Below are 6510 nucleotides of genomic sequence, written 5' to 3'. Positions count from 1 at the left end.
TAGACAAGGAAGATACGAACTTGTTATTTAAATCATATATCATTAAAATTTCTATTATTGATTTGCCTATTAAGCAAGTAAAGGGAAGCAGGCTTGGTTAATATATTTCTTGAAAAGTAAAAAACCTTTGGCCTAAAGTTCCCTCCCCTCTCGCACTCTAAGGACCCTGCCTGGCCTATTGCCATTTCTGCTAACAATTGACCGATGACTCCTATCAATAGCCAGAGAGCCAGAGTATCTGAATCACCAGTTTTGGGGCAGTTGTTGGGATTTGAGGGAGAGGGACTTTTTCCCAAAGAAAGGAGGAAAGAAAACTTAACTAGGTTTACTAAAAAGATTAAGAACTCTGCAAGAGATATCCCATTTCATTTCCTACTAAAAGATTAAAAATTTTATAAGTGATGTCCCTTATCAATATGTTGTTTAATCTACAAGTACTTTGAGTTTTCCAGCTATTTTTTATTATCAATTTCTGGTTTAATTCTTTTGTGGACTGAGAGCATTAGTGCATAATCTCTGTTTTTTTAAATTTATTAAGGTGTTTTTTTTATAGCCTGGAATGTGATCTGTCTTGGTGAATGTTCCATGTGAGCTTGAGAAGAATACATATTGTTGTTGTACGAAGTAGTTTGTAAATGTTTCCTGGTGGTGATAGTGAGTTCATCTATGTCCTTACAGATATTCTGTCTTTGGATCTGTTCATTTCTGACAGAGGGATATTTAAGTCTGCAATTATGATAATGAATTCATCTGTCTCTCCTTGCAGTTCTTTCAGTTTTTTCCATATGTATTTTGAAGCTTTGCGTTTGGTACACACACATTAAAGATTATTATATTTCCTTGAAGAATTGACTTTTTAATCATTATGTAATGTCCCTCTTTATCCCTGATAATTGCTCTGAAATCTCTGAAATTAATATAGCTACTCCAGCTTTCTTTTGATTCATGTTAACATGATTTTATCCGTCCCTTTTAATCTGTCTGTATCTCTATATTTAAAATGGTTTTTTTGAAGATACTGTATAGTTGGGTCTTGTTTTATGATCCGCTCTGACAGTCTGTCTTTTAAATGGTCTATTTATACTATTGACATTTTTTTTTCAACTTCCACTATCATTTATTTTTTTCCTAGACTCTGGATACAATTAAGTGTAGCAAAACAGTGCTCAATACTATTAAGCCACATTTCAGGTTCTACCTCAATATTCGTAAATCTGAGAATTCGCATTCCAGTAACTAGAAAACTAAAATTTGACATACCAACAAAGTTACTTAATAGTAATGTAACTGCACATAACCAACAAAGTTACTTAATAGTAATGTAACTACACCAAATTTTATGTGCTACACATAGACTTTACTATTAAAAAACTTGGCCTTTGTAAACTAGCTTACACATAAAGTTATTCTTTGCTTATCTGTCCTGACCTATGAAGTGTTGCACCAACAGACCCCTGCCATAGCTTTGATTCCACCCCTTAAGACAAGTTTTAAAAAACCCTAAGTTTCCACCCAGGAAAAAAAAAATGTTAACCCAGAATTACCAAATTCAGTTTCAGCAGATGTAACACCAGAAATTGGTTACAGATAACTCTTTTAAGTCTTTAAGTCGAAGTAATAATATAGGAAGTTACAGTCTTGACCAAAGGAATGCACAAGTTTCTTATTACTTTGTTTTAATGTGTCTCAAAATTCTATGACATTTCTTGGTCAAGCTGTTTCCATTAAAAAGTACTGATTTAAAAAACTAATAACTTGAGTTTGGAGAAACATGGTGGAGTGAGATGTTCCTAGATCTCTCCCCTTGAAACAACAATAAGCTGAACATCTAAAACGTAACAAAAAACACCCAAACTGCACACCAGCACATCTGAGTATGGGATCTGTGCCTAAGAGCTACCACAAGTCAGAACCCCGGGTGTCAGTTGGTGGACTGGGAAATACAGAGAAGCTGCCTCTTGTAGCTGGCGCTCCCTGTAGGACGAGGGAGAGGAGAGAAGGTGCAGCAAGGTCCCTGAACAGCCCTGCCTGAGAGAGTTGTGAGCTCCACAGGCCGGCAGCAGGGCCCAGTAATCAGAGCAGAGAAGCAGGGATGGCAGAGATTGATTTTTACCAGCTGTGGTTGCAAAACTGAGGCTGAACCACAGCTCCCAACCCAGAGGACCCCTATCCCCATATCCTCCAAGTCCGAACACCCCGGAGCCCTAGGGGAGTTTGACCAAATGCTACTGAAACTGTCGCTAACACTGACAGGGACAGAGACTGAGAGTAGCGAGCACGATTAAACATCTATAAGGAAAAAAAAAAGGCATTATTAAGGCTTTATACAAAGCAGAGATCCAAGAGGCTTAGACGCCACCTACTGGAAACCAAAAGAAAAATGACCTTTATATAATAAATCTTCTTTTGGGGTTGGGAGGGGAGCAGAATACACTTCCATTAATGCCCAGGCGGAGAAATAGTCCTTTAAAAACCATGAACAACCAAGGTGACACAGTATCTCAGAGAGAAAGAGAAAAATCTCCAGAAAATAAGCTTACAGACATAGAAATATGCGACTTAAATGACAGAGAATTCAAGATGGTACTTCTGGAAAAACTCAGTGAATTCCGAAATGTGTCATATCAACAATTTGAGGAATTGAAAAAAACACTAGATGAGCAGAATGAGTTCTTTAGCAACTAGATTGAAACCCTCAAAAAGAACAGAATACAACTTCTGGAGATTAAAAACACACTGCAAGAGTTGAAAAATGAAATAGTAAGCTTGGGAAATAGAGTCAACCAAATGAAGGAAAGGATCAGTGATATTGAGGACAGAAATCTAGAAAGAAATCGGAAGAAGAGAGAAACCAAAGAATGAAAGATAATGAAAGAGAAATACAACAACTGGCTGATACCGTCAGGAGAGGAAATGTAAGAATAATGGGCAATATCGAAGGGGAGGAAAAGGAGCAGGGATTAGAAAGCATTTTCAGACAAATAGTTGATGAGAATTTCCCAAATCTAAGAAATGAGCTGGAGCTTGGAATTCAAGAAGTCAACAGAACACCCAGTTAGCTTAACCCAGAAAAGCCTTCACCAAGACATTGCATTAAAATTATCAAAAATCATTGACAAAGACAGAATTCTCAGGACGGCCAGGGAAAAGAAGATGGTAACTTATAAAGGAAAACCCATTCGATTATTATCAGATTTCTCAGTATAAACCTTAAAAGCCAGAAAGGAGTGGAATCAAATATTCAGACTATTAAGTGAAAGGAAATACCAGCCAAGAATAATATATCCAGGTAAGCTCTCCTTTAGATATGAAGGAGAAATAGACACCTTTCCAGACATACAGAAATTGAGGGAATTCTCCACTATGAGGCCCGCATTACAGGAAATACTGAAAGGAGTCGTCTCACCTAAAACAAAATGATGAAAGAAATCCATAGCTAGGAGTAAGGCGACTAGCAGGCACATAGAAGCAGAAGAGTGCAACCCTGACTAAGAACAGGACATTATAAGTTTAAACAAGAAGAGATTTGCTATAGCAAGATAGTCATGAACGTTCAGCGTACATAGGGACAAATTGAGACAACAATGACTGAAAAAATGAGGATTCAAAGATCCAAATTTGCAAAGGGGAATGGCGATAAGGCACGCGCAGAACAAAACGAACGACTGTATATAGATAACTATCCTTTACATATTTGTAATGGTAACCACACGCCAAAGATTCAGAGCTGAAGTATATAACATAAAACAAGAAGGACCAGAGGGAAAACCCACAAAAGCCAACCAAAATAAAGAAAAGAGAAACACAAGGACAAGGAAGCAATGGAAACACTGAGCTACCAGAAAGCAAAAGATAAAATGGCTATAAGACCTCATATTTCAATAATCACCCTAAATGTAAATGGACTGAACTCACCAAAAAGGCACAGAGTTGCAGATTGGATCAAAAAACAAAACCCAACCATATACTGCCTCCAGGAAACATATCTCAGTTCCAAAGACAAATATAAACTCAAAATGAAAGGGTGGATCTACGGCCATACTACCTTGAACAAGCCCGATCCCATCTAATCTCAGAAGCTAAGCAGGGTCGGGCCTGGTTAGTATTTGGATGGGAGACCACCTAGGAAGACCAGGTGCTATAGGTGTAAAAAATAAAAAGGAATTGTAAGCTGACAAGGTCCTTGCAGTCTGTGAGGTCAATTAAGGGTTACTTCACCTAAAAAAAAAAAAAAATGAAAAGGTGGAAAATGATATTTCAAGTAAATGACATTGAGAGAAAAGTGGGAGTAGCAGAGCAAATAGACTTAAAAATAAAAAAGATAAAGATACTGAGGGACATTTCATAATGATAAAGAGAATCATGCGCCAAGAAGACATAACATATTAATATCTATTGGGAGCAATTAGGGAGCCCCGAAATATATAAAGCAATTACTAACAGAACTAAAGGGAGAAACAGACGAAAACACTATCATAGTAGGAGACCTAAATACCCCACTGTCGGATATGGACAGATCATCCAAACAGAAAATCAGTAAGAAATAACATCCTTAAGTGACACATTAGACCAGCTGGACATAATTGACATTTACAGAGCCTTCCATCCCAAAACAGCTGCTTATACATTCTTCTCTAGTGCACATGGAACATTCTCAAGGATTGACCGCATACTGAGACACAGAGCTAGCCTCAACAAATATAAGAGGTTGAAATCATACCAACCATATTCTCTAATCATAATGCTTTGCAACTAGAGATCAATGGCAAAAAGAAAGCATGAAGAACCACAAATACAACATGGAAATTAAACAACATATTACTGAAGAATAACTGGGTCAGAGAAGAAATAAAAAGAGAGATCAAGAGATACATAGAAACGAATGGTAATGATAGGACAACATATCAACATTTTGGGGACATGGCAAAAGTGGTCATAAGAGGAAGGTTCATAACATTACAGGCCTATCTCCAAAAACAAGAACAAGCCCAAATAAACAACCTAACGCTTCATCTTAAAAAACTAGAAAAGAAAGAACAAATGAACCCTAAAGTCAGCAGAAGGAAATAAATAATCAAAATTAGAGCAGAAATAAATGAAATTGAAAAAGAAAAAAAAAAAAGAAATGCAACAAAGAGTTGATTCTTTGAGAAGGTTAATAAAATTGACAAACCCTTGGCTAGACTCGCTAAGAAAAAAGAGAAAGGACACAAATAAAATCAGGGACGAAAGAGAGAAAATTATGACAGACACTGCAGAAATACAAAGGATCATATAAGAATACTATGAAAAAGTATGTAACACCAAATTTAATAACTAGAAGAAATGGACCAGTACTTAGAAAAACTAGAAAATCTAAATAGATCGATGAGCAGTATGGAAATTGAAACAATTATCAGAAACCTACCCAGAAGTAAAAGCCCAGGACCAGATGGCTTCACCAATGAATTCTGCCAAACATTCAAAGAAGATTTAATACCTATTCTCAAACTCTTCCAAAAAAATCAGAGGAGGCAATACTTCCTAACTCATTTTATGAGGCCAATATTATCCTGATACCAAAACTTGTTAAATATCATACAAAAAAAGAAAGAAGAAAACTGCAGACCGGTATCACACAGATGCAAAATTCCTAAATAAGATACTAGCGAACTGAATACAACAACATATTAAAAAGATTGTACACCACGATCAAGTGGGCTTCATCCCAGAGGCACAGGGATGGTTCAACATACACAAATAGATTAACATGATACACCACATAAACAAATTAAAAAATGAGACTCACATGATCATATCAATAGATGCAGAAAAATTCTTTGACAAGATACAGCATCCATTTACAATCAAAACACCTAACAAAATTGGTATAGAAGGAAAGTGCCTTAACATAATAAAGGCCATATATGACAAACCCTCAGCCAAAAGTTACACCTTATGGTGAAAAACTAAAAACCTGCCCTCTAAGATCAGGAACAAGGCAAGGCTGTCCACTATCACCACTGTAAATTCAATATAACATTGGAAGTCTTAGCGAGTGCAATAAGGCAAAGATATAGAAGGCATCCAAATAGGAAACGAAAAAGTCAAACTATCACTATTTGCGGATGATGTGATTCTCTATATAGAAAACCCTAAAGACTCCACAAGAACACTATTGGAAACAGTAAGCACATACAATAAGCTTTCTGGATACAAAATCAATGTTAAAAAATCCATAGCATTCCTATACTCGAATAACGAAGTATCAGAAAAAGAAGTGGAAAAAATATTTTTTTTGCAATTGCATCGAAAAGAATAAAATACCTAGGAATATATCTGATGAAACAGGTGAAGGACCTATATAATGAAAACTGTAAGACCCTATTAGAAGAAATCAAAGAAGATACAAAGAAATGAAGAGATATTCCATGTTCTTGGATTGGAAGAATCAACATAGTTAAAATGACCATATTACCTAAAGCATTATACAGATTTAATGCAATCTCCATCAAAATTCTATCAGCATTT

General features: G+C 36.1%; 1 protein-coding gene and 1 pseudogene across 18 annotated transcripts in view; both read left to right on the top strand.

The window, feature by feature from the left end:
* The window catches only part of DNASE1 (deoxyribonuclease 1), a 60589-nt gene that overhangs the window by 22781 nt on the left and 31298 nt on the right, over positions 1-6510 (top strand). The gene's annotated exons all lie outside the window — the stretch shown is intronic.
* LOC112481683 lies at positions 4029-4147 on the top strand (annotated as a pseudogene).

Source organism: Pteropus alecto, unplaced genomic scaffold (assembly GCF_000325575.1).
Source record: "Pteropus alecto unplaced genomic scaffold, ASM32557v1 scaffold44, whole genome shotgun sequence".
Lineage (NCBI taxonomy): Eukaryota > Metazoa > Chordata > Mammalia > Chiroptera > Pteropodidae > Pteropus > Pteropus alecto.
Note: the sequence above shows the minus strand (reverse complement) of the source record. Positions and strands in the feature narration are given on the sequence as shown.